The following is an 18,870-nucleotide window of genomic DNA, read 5'->3' on the forward strand; positions in this document are numbered from 1 at the left end:
TGGTTCCTCTGAGAACGCGGCTTGGGCCGGTTAAGCAGGTGGTATGACTCTATGGAGAAACTCTGTGTGTTCTCGAACCAGGGTCGGTCTCGCAAGCCGACCTGCGGCCACCCAGTTCAATGTGAAATTCGCCGTTCTAACAAAAAGTTATACCCGCTTTGTGAGAGAAAGTGACTGGCTCCACCCGTAACTATGTGAGAGGAGGGGTACATTTAATAGCATCCATAATAAAATAGAGTACTACCCCACTCCACCTTATCTCTCCGATTAATCCCAGAATTCCGCAAACCTAGTCAATCAAAGTTCGTTTCCTCTGCTGTTGGTGATTTAATCCTTTAGATATCAAAATCAAATCACAAAATAACAACAAAAAAAAAACAACGAAAAAATGAATCAGACCAATATTAAGGTTTACCTCTAACCAAAAAAAAAACACATATGAAAAATGAAAAAAAAAACACATATGAAGAATGGAACTGTAAGCCGAGATTTGTGAATGATCGGCGAAGAAAAACAAAGGAAGAAAACCTTCGTTTCTTTCCTTCTACTTCTTTTAATACCAAAACAAAACCACTCTTAAACACCATTTTTTTACTTCCTTCCAAATCATTTCTCTTACTCATTCAATGAAACTTGAGAAGTAGATAGTATAATTTGAAAAGGAAGAAAAATGCAAAATGGGTCCTCTCCAAAATCCACCTTAGGGTGTCATGAGCATAGGATCTATTAAGTCTTATAAATTTGAAGATTCCAGATCTTTTAAGACCATAGCTAGAATAACAATAGTATTGATTACTTGCATCAAGTCATTCAGAAACCCAAGTAACTAGCTAGATGGGTAGGGTAAGTAAGTAAGGTGTTGTATCATCTGACTTCTGTTACACCAAAACGAATGCGAATCAAATGCATATGACTGGACCCATTCAAGTGCTTAAACATAAAATTATTATTTAAGTAGGATTGCAACTTGTTAAAGAGATATTTGATATAAGTATTCAATTGGTTACATAGACATAAGACTGACCAACTATAGACATGAATCATATCAAATCGTGTCAAAACAACAGGTATCAAAAAAGAACAACACTGACCGGATACCCAAACTTTAGGTAGCGTTTGATACGCATGAATGAGAGGTGGAATGGAATGGATCATTGTGGGGATGAAGAAAAGAGTGTTTGGTTGGTCGATGGAATAGAATCGTCCATTCCAAAATGCATTCCATTCCCTCAAAATCATTCCATCCGTCCCCCCCTGTTTTTTTTTTTCCATTCCATTCTCTCTTCACCCTTCATTAACAACACTACAACCCACCACCGTTGCTTTCACACACCACCACCACCACCACCGTCATCCGCCGCCTCACCCACCTTCGCCGCCACCCGCCACCGCCGCTGCCACCACCGACCGCCGCCACCCACATTCGTTCTCGCCACCGCCGTCGCCACTGCCACCTCAGATCATCGCCACCATCCACCTTCGATCATCGCCGCCATCCTTGCCACTGCCACCTCCGATCACAGCCGCCACCACCGCCGCCACCGCTATCAACCGCCACCACCCACCGCCACCTCCGACCACCGTCGCCGCTGCTACCACCTCTGACCACCCCTGCCACCACCGCCACCTACCTCCACCGTCATCCACCACCACCACCGTTGTCACCATCTGCCGCTGTCTCCACCCACCACCGCCAACCGCCACCGCTACAACTGACACCTAGCACCACGCCCCATCATCGCCCATCACTGACCACCGCCATCTGATTTTATTCCTTCGTCTTTTTCGCATACCAAACAAAAAAAGTAATTATTCATTCCATTCACACATGGTAACCAAACAAGACATGGAATAGTAATGATCAATTTCATTATCTCATCCATTCCATTATCTCGTCCATTCCATTACCTCGTCCATTCCATTCCCCCGTCCATTCGATTACCCCATACCAAACAGACCCTTGGTGTTATTTACCCAGAAATAGAACTCAACAATTACAACGAAATGATTCAGACTCTGTTATACTCACAACTCTCACTACAAGATTCTCAATTATATGATCTCACTACAACACAAGGATCTAAACACACAATTCTCTGATACAGGATGAATCAGAGGTAACAAACCCTAATTGTTTAGAGAGAGAAACACTACGGTGGTGTTTGTTTTTGTCAGAAAGCATTTCAGAACCTTTTTTGTCTGCCCCACGCAGACAACGCGCAGATGTTGGAACCTGCAGCCTGTTTGTTTTTTAAAAGAGAATACATTAAAAAATGTCTGCTGAAGCACTTCCTCGGGCATACATGGCCTTATCTCTTTAAAACTCTTCAAAACACATTCTTCAAACCCTAGCTTCCTTCTCCAGCAAACCTCCACCTTCTCCAGCCGCATCTCCACCTCCGCCGCCGCCCAAGTCGAGCTCCACCTCCTCCACCGGCCCCCACGTCGACCTCCACCTCCGTCGCCCCCTCGTTCACCGTCGAAGAGACCGTACAACCGCCGAAGGCAACGTACCACCGTCGAAGCCAGCGTATCTCCGTCGAACCCACCGGACCACCGTCGAACCACCACATCGATCTCCATCTCCACCTCTGTTCACATAGTTGTGCTCAGTTAAAACCCTAACCATCCCAGCTCCACCTCTGTTCAGGTTTTTGCTCTTTCTGCTCAACTCTCTGTCCCCTTTCCATTGGACTCCATTTCACAGCATAATCATCTTCGGTTGTTCTTGTCGAAAGTTAGGGTTTCAGGTTAGTGATTGAATTATGTTTTGTGGATTTGATTGTTGAATTTCTCGAGTAGGTTCTTGTTTTTGAGAGTTTTGTTATGATTGATTGAAAAATTGATCTGTTGTATTGTTGAGAAGATGTATGTATGTTCACATGAGAAGGCGGGATTTTTTTGACCTATAATTTAGGTTCATAAGTTTGTTAAACTGTGAGAATTGTTCGGAAAGTGATCATGTTAAACTGTGATAATTGTTCGGAATTTTCAGCAGATCTTTGCTTTGTTAAGTTAAAAAACAAACAGTCTTCTTCTTGCAGACTGCAGAGGTTTGGTCCACCTCTTCAGCTGCAGATGTCTGCAGATGTGGTCCGCAGACTGCAGACGTTTTACCTCTGAAAAACAAACAGCACCTAAACAAATATCTTCGTGAATGAACGAGTTAGGTGTCACAGTACCCGGGTACACATATTTATAGTGACCCGGGTCTTTAACTATTATTCGGTAAACCCGGATGGATGGTTATAACAACTAACAACCAACCAGGCCTTCTGTCTTCTATCTTCTATATTCTATCTTCAGTCATGTAAGCCCAATAATGCAGCAGCCCAATAGTCCACAAATAAGTCCAATTGTGCTCCAGCATGTCCAGTAACATTAGAAAATTGAGAACAAGTAGTAGGTATTAACTTGTAACAATAGAATTGTAACATGTAGATGCATATTTTAACAAATCGCCAAAACAAGCCATCTACTGCACTTTTAGGGTCTCTCAAGGGTGGAATCGCAATCATGACCAAACAATATAACAAAAATAAATTTGAACCCAATTGTCAAATTCATAAGAATTTATGAGTTGAATACAAATATCATGCATCAATATCGAACAGAGATAACCAAATTATTGATGGGTTTCAAAGCAATACCTAGAAGCAAACAACATACACGCACAAACGGTTATCTCATAGAAACAAATAAACTAAAAGTGATTATGGTATATTGATTTCCTTGAATTACATCTGCTGAGATAATACAACATATATATATATATATATATATATATATATATATATATATATATATATATATATATATATATATATATATAGTGTGTGAGGTTCATTGGAGAACACTAAAAAAGTGGGGAACAGGGGAACACTCTTAAAAATTTAACTTAACATGTTAAAATAATTTTTTTTAAAAATCTTTTTCGACGCTTCTCCTTATATATACTTGTAGAAGTATTTTTAACAAAAAAAAATCAAAAACTAAAAATATTAAAAAAAACAATTAAAAAAAGGCTAAAAAATGTTTTTTTAGAAAAAATAATTTTTTTTGCTAGACTAGTTTCTCCTCTTTTTTATAAAGAAAAGCGCTGAAAAATTTAAAAAAAAAATATTTTTAACATGTTAAGTTAATTCTATAAGATATAACTGTTTTTTAAACATTTTTTTATATTTTTAGTTTTTGATTTTTTTATCAAAAATGTTTCTACTTGTATTTATAAGAAAAAGCGCTGAAAAAAGTTAGAAAAACATTTTTTTTAACATACTAAGTATAATTTTTAAGAGTGTTCCCCCGTTCCCCACTTTTTTAGTGTTCCCCAATGAACTCTCCCCTATATATATATATATATATATATATATATATATATATAGAGTAAGGTTAACATACAAAAAGCCTTATCATGCATCACGTAGGAGACAATGGTAACCGTTGGATCAGATGTATAATCACGCATGGGACCACATAATCACGCATGGGACCACATAATCACGCATGGGACTATAATCACGCACATTCTATGATAATAACGCACGTTATATTTTTTGTCATGTATGTTATTGTAGGTTAAGCCTTGAAGTACATTATACTTTCTCTACATATATATATATATATATATATAGGTAGAGGTTCCTGTAAAAAAAAAGGTTTTTTTTTTGTGAGAAAGGTAACAAAGAATCTACACCATTAGATCTTTGATCTAATGGTTGAGATCATAATGGCAAAATTGTAAATAATATTTACTATTAAACATATTAATTTTCAAGATTAAGGGTATATAAGTAAATTTAACATTTTTAAATTAAGAAACTAACATTAATGCACATGTAACTTCCCCCGTCTTTTTTAAATGTCAATAACTTTTTATACGTAACTTTTTTTAAAGAAAAAATTACACCATAATAACGAGGGTTTTTTTATCTTTAATATGAGTACCATATTGCTATACTTATATAGAGAAAAAAAATATGTTTCGATCAGATGTTTAGTCCATGAATGGTGTTATATACTTACTGAATGGTGTTATATACTTGCTGAATGGTGTTATATACTTGCTGAATGGTGTTATATACTTGCTGAATGATGTTATATACTTACTGAATGGTGTTATATACTTGCTGAATGGTGTTATATACTTGCTGAATGGTGTTTATATAGATTTTTTTTAAAAAAAAAATCCAGTTCCTATAATTATGGTGGCGGTTATGGGAAGTTTTTAATTAATTGAATTAATGATAAGGGTGGGAGTTGGCTACAAAGTCCATTTTTCCTACAAATGGTAAAAAGTAATAAAACATCATAATATCAACCATAAAACACACTCAAAACCCACAAATGACATAGTGGAAATTACTAAAACACTATATTTGTAGGTTTTGTGTTATATTTTAGATGATTAGGCTTTGATTATCGAATGACTAACATTGGTGTGTTTTATGTTGATTATCATATTGTGTTTTATATTCATAGTCCTACGATGATGTGTTTGAAGTTTTTAAGGACTCTTAGGGTTTGTATATTGTGTTTTAGTGATCTTCAATATGTTATTTGTGGGTCTGAGTGTGTTTTATGGCTAAAATTGTGGTGTTTTATGACTTTGTACACTTTGTAGAAAAATTAGACTTTGTAGCTGAACCTCACCCTTAATGATAAAATTACTTGTTTACCCTTTTGAATTAATTTAGATTTAGGACACATGTCATCTCCACAATATTTCTCACCTTTCTCACACTTTTAACCTTTTTTACAATAACCTTACCCTATATATATATATATATATATGTATATATACACACACAGAATGTCTATGCTAACAACTCTCCTAACAATATGGAAACATAATCTTTTCCTAATACAATAATATATCTCTAAAACTCCCCCTCAATTTGAGCGGGGAGATGGATGCATGTTCAAATTGGCGCGAAAGTTGTGGAACAATTGTCTTGAGAGCCCTTTTGTGAAGATGTTGGCGTATTGATAGGAGGCAGGTACATGGAGAACACGGATGTGACCCAAGCGAACTTTTTCACGGACGAAGTGTATATCGAGCTCCACATGTTTGGTCCTTTGAAGTTGAACTGGATTTTCAGTCAAATAAACGGCGGAAAATTTGTCGCAATACACAATAGTTGCACGTTGTATAGGAACATGTAACTCAAGCAGCAAGTTACGAAGCCATCTAGTTTCGGCAACGGCATTGGCCGCCCCGCAGTATTCAGTTGCGGCACTGGAACGAGACACTGTGGGTTGTCTTTTAGAGGACTAAGATATAAGATTTTGAGCCAAATAAACACAATAACCAGATGTGGAGCAACGCGAGTCCGGACAACCCCCAAGTCAGCATCAGAATATGTAGTGAGTGTGTGATTGAGAGAAGTTGTCAAGTGTAAACCATAATCAATAGTACCCTGAATATAACGTACAATCCGCTTCATAAAGGCAAATGTGGTTCCCTAGGTGCATGCATAAACAAACATACCTGTTGTACATTATAAGCAATATCTGGGCGAGGGAAAGTTAGATATTGTAATGCCCTTGCAAGACTTCAGTAAACTGAACCGTCTGGTAATGGCGCACCATCCGTGGCGCTGAGTTTAGAGAAGGTGTCCACTGGCGTGTTACACGGTTTACATGAAGTCATGTTTGCCCGATGTAATATATCTTTAGCATACTAAGACTGCGAGAGGAATACCCTGTTTTGTTTGTGTTGCACTGTAATCCCAAGAAAGTGATGTAAAGTGCCCATATCAGTCATGGCAAATTCATTCGAAAGTAATTGAATAATATGGTTAAGAAATTATGTAGATGACGCTATCAAAATAATGTCACCAACGTATAAAAGTAAGTAGGCCATATGATTACCATTGCGATATACAAATAAAGAGGTGTCACAAAGGCTCCCTTTGAACCCATGAGAACAGATAAAATTATAAAACCGATTAAACCATGCCCGAGGTGCTTGTTTAAGTCCATATAAAGACCGACGTAACCGAAAAACAAAGTTGGGTCTAGATGTATCCACAAAACCTGGTGGCTGGTGCATAAAAACAGTCTCCCGTAGCTCCCCATGTAAAAACGCGTTTTTAACATCCAATTGATGGATTGATGGATGGGCCAACCCTTAGATAACGCAAGTGATAAAACTGTCCGAATAGTTGTAGGTTTAACCACGGGGCTAAATGTATCCATACAATCAAGAACAATAGTTTGAGACTTACCATTTACCACAAGTTGAGCCTTGTAACGATCGAGTTGCCCATCTAGTTTAAATTTATGTCTAAATAACCACATGCAACGGATAACCGGATGAGATTCCGGATGGGGAACCAATTCCCAAGTACCATTATCTAATAATGCTTTATATTCAGCTAATATAGCCTTTTGCCAATGCGGGTCAGTAAGGGCTATATGATAGGAGGTAGGGATCAGTGAGATGGTAGTGGAGGTGGTAGCGTGTAGGTTGTACTTAGGATTTGGTTTGGTAATACCATCCTTTTTCCTTGTGGTTATTTGGTGGGTATTGGTGGGTTGGGAGGTGGCAGTTGGTTGGAAAGATGGATCGATAGGAGGGGTAGGTGGGTTCGGTTGATTTGGAGGTGGGGAGAGAGGGACGGTCGTTTGCGGGATAAAGAGTGTTGGAGGTGGTGAAGTTGAAACGGAAGGCTGGGTGGTGGCGATAGGGTGTGTAGCGATGGCATGGTGGGTAGTGGCTACAGGGTTGACGGGTATGGTGATAGTAAGGGATGTTGGAATTGGAATGTGGTGGGGTAGATAAAGTCATCGGCTAGAAATTGGTAGGTGTTGTCGGGTAAAGGCTCGGTGAAGGGGAAGGAGTTTTCATCAAAATCCACATGACGCGAGATGTGGACTCGGCTGGTTAAAGGGTCTAGACAACGATAGCCTCTAAAGTTTTCCGGGTAACCAAGGAATATGCACTGGGTGGACCTCAGATGGAGTTTGTGAGGTTGGGTGGTTGACATATTCGAGTAACAGGCACATCCAAAAACACGGAGATTATCATAGGTTGGATAACATCGGTAAAGGGCAAAGGTTGGGGTATTAAGGTTAAGCCTTTTTGTGGGAAGTATATTATGTAGATAAGTAGTAGTGTGAAGTGCTTCCACACAAAAAGTAGGTGGTAAGTGAGCATGAACCAAAATAGCACGTAAGATGTCATTTGGTCTTCGAATCATACGCTCTGAGCGTCCATTTTGGGATGAGGTTTGAGGACACGAAAAATGGAACACAAGGCCATTAGAGGTTGCAAAATTTTGGAAAGCATGATTATCAAATTCTCCCCCTAGGTTGCATTGAAATGTTTTTATGTATTTTTGAAATTGTGTAAGAACAAATTTATGGAATTTAACGAAGGTGGGGAATGCCTCTGACTTGAATTTCAATGGATATACTCATACGTAGTGAGAGTAATTGTCAATTAGCACCATGTAATATTTGTAAGACGATTTGCTTAAAACAGGTGATGTCCAAAGGTGATAATGAATAATATAAGTAAATGAATTAGAGGCAACAAATGGAATTCTTTTACTATTAGATAAATGGCACGGATTACATAAATGAAACGAATCTTATTGTGATTTATTAAATGACGACTTGAAAGGGAATGTAAAACTCGTGAACCAGGGTGGCCTAGACGATCATGCCACTTATTTGATGAAGATGCAAGTAAAGCTTGAACGAGTGAGGTGAACGGATTGAGGTCCCTAGTGCTATCATGGTGTGAAATTGGTTGTCCAATCTTGAGGTCCTTCAAAGTAAAAACATGAGGATCAAATTTAATAGAGACAAGGTTATCAAGAGTAAATTTTCTAACTAACATAAGGTTTTTAACAACGTTAGGTGCATATAGAATATGGTTTAGGTGAAAGGTTTTATTTGGCACTATATGAATACCGTTACTGGTACCCGCAATTGGCAAAGTTTGACCATTGCCAACAAAAAATATGCATTAAAAGACGTAGATAAATGAGTATTGATTTTATTTGAGTCCGAGGTAATGTGAGAGGACGCACCTGAGTCCATATACCACTGTGGTTCATATTGATTGAGATTCAAAGTGCTAAGAGCAGCTCCAAGATCAGTAGGGGTGAGCGGGTCAACTGGTGGATTCTGTGTTAGAGGAAATATATGCTGAGGCGATAGGGCTGATGGCCCGAACATGGGATAGGCTTGCTGTGGTGGGGCTGCTTGTGCAGGGGGCTGGTTTGAGTTGTTGGGCCTGGCCTAGTTGGCGGCCTAAGGTGATTGATGAGGGTGAGGACATGGAGGTGGGGAGGCCCACCAGCCATACCCATTTGTGTTTTGGGCTGTAACCATTTGATGGTGGGTATTCAGTGGAGTTTGGGTTTGTCCAAGGCTGGTGAGGGGCCTGTTGTTGTGAATTATAAAATTGGTTATAGCGCCCCTACCATGTCCTCCTCGGTACCCACGGCCACGTCCACATTGGTATTAGCGTTGTTGATACTAGTCATAATGTTGAGTTGGATGGTTAGATGGAGGTGGGGTAGGGTTTGGGTTGGATACCTGGTACGAGTTGGAGCCATTAGGCGTCGGGTTGTTGGTTCAAGGAGTGACAAAAGTCGATTGAGAAGTTTGTGTTCTAGCTAGTTGCCTGTGTTGCACATGATCAATCATGTCGATAGCCTCATCCCAAGTCGTGTTGGACTGTGTAATGAAGGCAGCTGTGGAATCATATTCGGGTGGAAGCCCGGAAACCATTTGCAGTACCAATCGTGACTCCGTAACTGGTTGATCCACATCGCTTAACTTTTCTGCAATATCTTTCAATTTCTGAAAATATTCATTCATGTTAGCATAAGAGGCTAGGGTAGTGGTAGTGAACGCATGAAGAAGATTAGATGTTGTAGAGTTTTTGGTGTTAATATGGCTTGAATCTGATTCCAAGCCTGCTGGGTAGTCGACTCGGCTTCTAATACTCGGACCAACAAATCATCACATAGTGTGCCATAGATCCATTGAAGGACTACGACATTGATCTTCCTCTAGGACTCATAATCATCGGAAGTTTCGGACGAGGGATCGGTTCCATCGATATGTTTTAATACTTCGTATCCGCGGGCATGAAGTTTGAATAGTTTCACCCATGTCGTGTAGGTAACTTTGACACCATCCAGGATTCGAACTTTATGTTGTATGTTAGAGACAGAGTACACCAGATGCAGGGTTTTGGTTTCGGTCGTAACCGATGAAGAACTTGATGAAGAAACACGTTTATCACCCCTTGCTTAGAACGACAGAAGGAAGGAAAAAAATGGTGGTGGGGGCAATATTGGGGTTTTCAGAACGGTGGCTCTGATACGATAAAAGTGATTATGGTATATTGATTTCCTTGAATTACATCTGAGATAATACAATATATATAGAATGTCTAAGCTAACAACTCTCCTAACAATGAAAAATATTTTTTTCCTAATACATCTCTAATATAAAAAACACAAAGGAATAACGTGGTTCAGTTTCAATGTCAAACATACGTGCACGGCTACACCTAGGCATTCTCTTTATTCAGGTACTCAAAGCTTACAAGTACAAGCATTGTTTACATAGAGACAAAACGAAGGTTAACAACAATGGAAACAAGAAACCTTAATTAAGGTAACTTTTATTTAGGAAAACATGCATTAGGCGGCTTGCCTAATCCATCTTTTTTTCTTCCTAAACAAGTTAACCGTCATATACCAACCTACCAAAGATACCACTTAAATTAGGGGTTTTTTAACTTAGCTATTAAGAAAACCAGAATGGGCCCTCTTCAAAGAAACCAGTTCGAAACCATGTTCTCCTTGTCACCAACTTGAGCCCAAGCCCCAAGCCTTCACATGCCCAATAATCTCCACTTGAAGGCTTTTCATAATCCACAAAATGCCATCCAACCCTCATCAATACTTCAGTAATCTTCATTAAACACGTCCTCCAATCCCAAATGTTATCCTAACAGATAATAACCTTGCCAGTTTTGATTTAAGATTGTCAATGTGAGTTGTCACTAAGCCTCTTTTTTTCATTCTTGTGTTAACTAGCTCCCGAATCAAGAACATCTTATTTATTTCCAAAGGCTTTGCATACACATTTGATAGAACCTATCGTATCACCAGCCTTGGTCTCCTTCATGATGTTTAACAAAACAATGCTCTTCATCAAATCCAGTGTAATAACCACCTTAGCTTTCTTATCTTTCGATTCCCAATCAGCTAGTTCTGGTTTCTTAGATCTTACCCCATTAGTACCACATTTAAATCCTTTTGAACCAGCAATCCTTCTACTTACATCTTCCACCAATAATCTGTCGATTGAAATTTTCCCGTCTTCTACCATGATAAACAACAAGAAGTCTAAACCAAAAGCCTTTTTACCTTTCTCACAAAATAATTAATTATTACAGAAATAATAACCAAAACAATAGAACCTAATTAAACTGATCTGTTTCTTAGTCTCTTTTTCTCTTATTAACAAACGGTTACCAGAAACTACTCACTGGTCAAACTTTGGTTAAAGTCAGATTTCAGAATCAAAACAACCTAACTCGGCACAAAACCACTTTTTATAATATACAAGAACCCACTCATATAAAAATACAGAATGGGATGTGAATGCTCTTACAACACCATCTGCTCTCCAAAAGAGTCAATCTCCTCTATTTCCTCTCTGAATCTCTGATCCCTTAACTTACAAAGCCTGAATTGGATTTTTTTTTTGCACATAATCACCAACACACGCTCTCTTCTACAAATCCAATCATCTTTTCTCCACATCACATCCTCTCTCCTCAAAATACTCTAAAGAACGTCTATTGTAGAAGCTCTTAGGATCTTGTTGATTGTAAGAAACTAATTAGCTACCTTAATTATAGCTGAAGAAATATAAACACTCAATCATTGAGTGACTTTGGTTCAACCAATGTTACCATAAGTAAACCTAAGCGCTTTTATTATGTAAAGATTCAAGTTGCACCATTTGATCGTTATTTATACATGGCCCACAACGATTTCAGAATCTGGCCTTGTCATTTGGTGTATGTATCTTAAGAACAATTAAAATGTATTTTTAGAGATGTCAAAACGAATGCGTAATTTATGTTGGTTTAAGGAGACATTTTTGGTAAATCTTTACGGTGTAAAAAGGTTTTAGGAATCATGAGCAGTTCTACTGTATCAGCATGTATAGAGATAAAATGATGTTTTTGATTACTGAGTTCATACTTGAATACACATACATATGCCTAATTTATAGAAAACCGAAAACAAGAATAAAAGGAAAGTCAATAAATGGCTGAGCTAGAGTCTTGGCTGTAAAACAGCTGTGATTGGGCTGGAAATCCTCCTAAAAAATCTTCACACATTCTCTTCTTTCCGACACTCCCCCTCAAGTTGAGTAGTGGGGTCACCAATACTTAACTTGCTCAAGCAGCTACTAAAAGCGTTTCCGTTGACGGCTTTTGTAAGAATATCTGCGAGTTGATCTTTTGACGATACATGTGGGAGCTCTATGATTCTTTCTTCTAGTTTCTCTTTGATGAAATGTCGGTCTACCTCCACGTGTTTTGTTCGATCATGTTGTACCGGGTTTTCTGAGATTTGTATTGCAGCCGTATTGTCACACATAACTTTACTGGGTTCCTTTTGAGAAAAACCAATGTCTTCTAGTAGCTTCCTGATCCAAAGAACTTCGCTTATCCCTCGAGCTATACCTCTAAATTCCGCTTCAGCACTCAACAGAGCAACCACCTTTTGTTTCTTACTTCTCCAAGTAACAAGGTTTCCACCGACCAAGGAGAAGTACCCTGATGTTGACCTTCGATTTCCCTTATCTCCTGCCCAGTCTGTGTCAGTGTAGAGCTCAACATTCAGATGTCCATTTGTTTTGAACAACACTCCATGGCCTACGGTCCCCTTGAGATACCTTAAAATTCTCTGAGCAGCTTCCATGTGGGCAACTTGTGGTTGGTGCATGAACTGACTTACTATTCCAACCGCATACGCTATATCAGGATGGGTGTGAGAGAGATAAATTAGCTTGCCCACGAGCCGTTGATACCTTCCTTTGTCCGCAAGCTCCCCATTAAGTTCCATGTGAAGGTTGTGGTTCACTGCCATTGGAGTATCTGCGGGTTTACAATCAATCAACCCGGTTTCCGCCAGAAGATCAAGGACATACTTTCTTTGGCAAATGAAGATCCCCCGTTTAGACCTGAGAACTTCAATCCCGAGAAAATACTTGAGATTCCCTAGATCTTTCATTTCAAATTTTGAAAACAGATTCTCTTTTAGCTGTGCTATTTCTTCTACATCATTCCCGGTAATAATCATGTCGTCTACATATATGATTAACATTACTTGGGTGATACCTGTATTCTTTCATGGCCAGAGTGAACTTTCCAAACCATGCCCGAGGAGATTGTTTTAGCCCGTATAATGACTTTTTCAACCGACATACTTCCCTTTCTTTAAAACCCCCTGAGAAACCTGGAGGTGCTTCCATGTAGACCTCTTTTGTTAGGTCTCCATGGAGAAATGCATTTGTAACATCAAACTGGTAGAGAGGCCACTCCTTATTGGCTGCCACGGAGAAGAGGACTCTGATGGTGTCCATTTTTGCAACCGGAGAGAATGTCTCAGAGTAATCGATCCCATACGTCTGAGTGTAACCCTTGGCTACGAGCCGAGCTTTGTATCTTCCAATGGAACCATCTAGTTTATATTTGATTGAATACACCCACCGACATCCAACAGTTTTCTTTCCTTTAGGAAGAACGCACTTCTCCCACGTGTTGTTTTTCATAAGAGCACGCATCTCCGTTTCCATTGCTTCCTTCCAGTTCTTCTTACCCTGGGCTTCCTTTACGAAACTCGGTATTTGTTCGAAGTATAGTGAGGTAACAAATGCTTTCGCACTGTTAGATAATTTCCCGTTAACCATATTGGCTGTAGGATACCTTGAATTTCTGGTTTCCCTTTCTGGGGAGTACCGTTTTGCAGGAACCCCTCTATTGGCTCTAGGAGGTAAAACGTATGTTCCCGCTGTTGTTCCAGAACTCCCATCATGTTGTTCATTAGATTCGACTTCTCCTTGGACTGTGTTGTTTTGCTCAGCAATCTCCACCTGTTCTATTGTCTCGGGACTTTCCTGATTGTTAGTGGTATCTTGATCATATTCAGACACATTTCCAAGGTTTGGAGAGTCACTTACCTTGAACACCAGTCTGGATGATTCTTGGATGAGACTTTCGACAGGCTTAGTATGTGTGGATGTATGAGATGACTCATTTTCGCTTGCAGATGGAATCCACTTCAACCAGCTCAGTGAGTCTTCATGTTCTATCTCCTCCTGACCACTGAGATGGGACTGATAGTAATATTATGTTTCAAGAAAATCACAGTGGACATTCGTAATCACACGACGTCGTGATGGGTTATAACATCGATATCCTTTCTGATTCACCCCATAACCCACAAAGACACATTTTTCGGCACATGGATCAAGTTTGGATCGTTCGATTTTAGGTATATGGGGAAAAACGGTACACCCAAAGACACGAGGTGGTAATGTAAGAGGTGGGGGTAGTTTGGTGAATGTGGATAAGGTATCTAGGGGAGTTTTTAGGTTAAGGGCTTTGGTTGGTAAACGATTAAGAAGATACACAGCTGTGTTTATAGCTTCGGGCCAAAAAGATTTAGGGACTTTGGATTCAAGCATAAGGGCTCGGGCCATTTCTACCAAAATGCCATTTTTCGCTCAACTACACCATTCTGTTCTGGGTGTTTTGGGCAAGTGGTTTGGTGAATTATTCCCTTCTCTTGAATAAATTGTTTCATGGAGGTATTAACGTACTCCCCTCCATTATCAGATCGTAAGATCTGAATGTTGGTTTTGAATTGAGTTTGGACCATGGTGTAAAACATTCTAAATTTGTTAAAGACTTCAGATTTGTGTTTTAAAAAATATACCCATGTCATCCGGGTACAGTCATCAACAAATAATAGGAAGAAACGAAGATTTTGACCTCCATTCGTTTCAGCTGGACCCCAAACAACGGAATGTATTAGTGAAAAGGGTTCACTGACCCTAGTGTTACTTGGTTTGAAAGGTTTTTTATGGCTTTTGGCTAAGGCACATGTTTCACAGTCTAAAGTACTGTTTGACGGAAAAAGTTTAGGGAGTAAAAGATGTAGATACCCGGCGGAAGGATGCCCTAATCTCCTATGCCAAAGCCATGCTTCTCTACTCTTTGTTCCGTGAGCAAGCATCGCAGTCCCTGACTAAGTCACCTCATCCACATAGTATAAGCCCTGTCGTTCAGTGCCACGCCCAATTATCTTTCCAGTTCTGATGTCCCGTAAGATACAAAAATGAGGATGCATTAGAACTATGCAATTGAGTTCCTTTGTAACATGACTTATTGATAATAATTTGTGTGTTAACGAAGGAACATATAAACAATTTGACAATCTCAGATTGGGAGATATTTCGACAGTTCCTCCTCCTTTACTGAAGCACTTTCGCCATTTGCCGTCTTGATATGAGTTCTGTTTGGTTTCTTTGTAGACACGAAGTCTGATGGCTCGTACGTCATCGTATCAGTGGCTCCACAATCAAAAATCCAAGAACTGACTTGATCACCGCTTTTCTGTGTTGTTAAATAGGCTTCCCCACTTGTTGATGGATAGTCCTTCAACAACTCATACTTCCTGTGACTAATCATTTGCAAAATCTTTTTTTTAAATGTTGTCTTAAATAAAAAAAAGATTCCAAAAAAGGTGATAATCCCAATCCCCTTTTTCCTTACTTCACGTGCTTTCTATCCCCACCACACCTTTTATTTTCCTTTCTTCTTCACATAGAAAAAAAACACAGAACCAAAAAAAAAAAAAAAAAAAACCTAGCCCCCCAGACTTTCTACTCTATATAAACCTTCTGCACTTTTAGAGAGAGAGGGAGGAGAATCAGAGAGACGGAGGTGTACTGTGGAGGTTGACGTCGGAGATAAGAGGCCGGCGAGTGTTCCGTGGCGGTCGGAGAACGATGTGACGGTTACAATGTCTGGCTCTCCGTCGGTTCAGAGAGAAGTGTGGATAGTTATGACGTGGCTGGTGGTTTGTGGTGTTTGGTGACCGGCGGTGACGGCAAGAAGAAGATGAACAGGTAGGTTTTTGAAATTTTTTTGGAGTTTGATTTTGATTTTGAGTTTTGGGAGAGAGGTTTTCTGAATCGGTTTTTGTTTTGTGGTTTGAAGGAGATGGGTTTTCACTGAATGACTTTGTTTTGTGGTTTGAGCGGATTGATCTCAAGATCGTATGCACTGCTTTGATACCATATCAGCACGTATAGAGATAAAATGATGTTTTTGATTACTGAGTTCATACTTGAATACACATACATATGCCCAATTTATAGAAATTCGAAAACAAGAATAAAAGGAAAGTCAATAAATGGCTGAGCTGGAGTCTTGGCTGTAAAACAGCTGTGATTGGGCTGGAAATCCTCCTAAAAAATCTTCACACATTCTCTTCTTTCCGACATACTGATGGTAGTGTAACATGATGTTTTGATGACGCATTTTGCACTTCAGACATTTGCATTGCCAGATCATCCCTAAGAATTCGAGGGCCTTGTGCAAGAGTAGAAAAAAATAGGCCCCTAAATTTTTAAGTTATTGCATGTTAACCTCAATAACAAACAATAATAATTAACATAAACAAACAATTAAACAATATAATATAAGCACAAAATTAAGTTAAACAAACATTTTAATATAAGCAAAACAATTAAAAGTACGGTAACCAAATGAACTGAAAAAGAAACTTACAAATGAATACATACATATACTGTTTGCGGTAAGGTCCGATTCAATTAAAAAAAATTTGGGCCAATTTACTAAACACTAGGTTACAAACTCAAATCTTTTAAACATTTGTCTTCACTCTGTTTGGGCTTTATAGCCACAAGCTTGAATAAAATGAAACAAAAAATTCAGAGGGGACATGTTGGTGCCAAGTTTCGAACCGGAACTTCATGTATAAACATGGGATCAGGCAACCATTATATCAAAATGATTCACTTTAAATACCCAAACAAATCATGAAAAATCAAAGACTAGCTACTAAGATATTAAAATAAAATTTGTACTAATATACAAATAATAAGCATTACTCATCCTAATCAGTCATCACCAACTTAGTCTTATAAAATTTGTACTAATATACAAACAGTATTCATGTGCAAATTTGGTTCAAGTGGCTTCGAACTGAATGCACAGTAAAACACAACATAAAGAAAAATCATACATTATAAACTATTTAACCATAAATCAACTGAAAACATTATCAAAAGTAGACCAACACAAAACATTTTCAATTTATTTTTTGTAAATGATTTTTTCCTCGCAAAATACAATGCTTTCATTTCATGTAAACATACTTGTCAAGTTACATCAAAATAGAAGGTAGGTGGGCAACAAGTTGCGCCGCCGCCCCTTTCTGAATTATTGATATATTTTCAAAAATTAGAATATTTTTTCTTTTGCTTCGTTGATGAATGGATATGTGGTTTTATGATAACTAGTAGAATTCTTCCGTGCTTCGCGACGGGAGTTCGATCGGTGTTGTTTTGTTTCTTTAAGTTATTGGCACTCGCTATCATAATTGAAAGAAAAAACTATGTCTAGAGTTTTTAGATCAAAAGAATACAAAAGAAACAAATAAATAAAAAAACACATTCTTATTACTTAATATAAAAACTTTTCTAATAATTTATAAAGATTTAAATAGAGAAAATAAGGTAACTATTTAAAATTTTTATACAAATTTAATAAATCAAAATTAATTTATATTCTAAGTACATCACTTAACTTTGATAAATATGATTGGTGGATCAAAAAAGAGTTTTTCAACACAAAAAAGATGGATGGCAAAAATGTAATTAGTATGCTATAGTTGCCCAATTAATATACTATTCATAAGGAGTTTCAACAATTGTTATATTATAGAATACAATTCGTTTGGTAATTTTGTTTATGGGCATTCTTGGGCTGAATATATTGGAGCAGATGAGGGCTGTTTAACAGCTCTTAAAAAGGCATAGATCATTTGCCAAATGTAGAAAACAACTTGAAAAAAGAATAGGATATTACAAATGCAAAAGGCCCATTGTCTCAAACCGGCGACCTTGACATTGTTTTGACTTTGAGACAGTTTATCCAACCACCCTAACACATTTTTGATGTACAAGGAAAGGATGTATAAACTAAATGTATTATTTTGAAAATATATAAAAAAAAATACAGGCCCTCGAGAAAAGGGGTCTCGGCCGGGGTGCGGCTAGCCCACCCCCGAGGCCGGCCCTGTGCATTGCCATTTGAGAGATACCTTATACATTGGACTCTTGATACATGGCATGCTTCACAACAATCCAGTTTGATTGCATGTTGAGGACTAGTACGGATTTTTTAAGTTCACAACCAGGGGCGTAGCTTAGTTGATACCTGCCCCCCCCCCCCCCTCAATGTTTCGTTAGAAGTATAAAATTTCTGAATTTCGTCCAAAAATTTTAAAATTATAATGGATCCCCCACCCCCCAATTATTTTGCCTAAATATTTATATAGTATATAAATTGTGTCCATTTTTTTCCGCCCCCGAAACTTTTGGTTAAGCTCCGCCACTGCTCACAACAGTTGGGTGGCGGTTTGGAGTTTATGGTTAGGTTAGGTAAATGGACGCGACAATTTGGATTTTGTCACATTAAAGTTCATTAATCTTAGTTCGTTTGAGATGTTAAAGGGATCCAAAGTTCCCCGTTTGTTTTCTTAGTGTTCATATAACTTCAATGAG

General features: G+C 38.4%; 1 protein-coding gene across 2 annotated transcripts in view; it reads left to right on the forward strand.

The window, feature by feature from the left end:
* The window catches only part of LOC110930772, a 34,489-nt gene that overhangs the window by 6,022 nt on the left and 9,597 nt on the right, over positions 1–18,870 (forward strand). The gene's annotated exons all lie outside the window — the stretch shown is intronic.

The sequence above is a fragment of the Helianthus annuus genome, chromosome 17 (genome assembly GCF_002127325.2).
Source record: "Helianthus annuus cultivar XRQ/B chromosome 17, HanXRQr2.0-SUNRISE, whole genome shotgun sequence".
In the NCBI taxonomy this organism is placed as follows: Eukaryota; Viridiplantae; Streptophyta; class Magnoliopsida; order Asterales; family Asteraceae; genus Helianthus; species Helianthus annuus.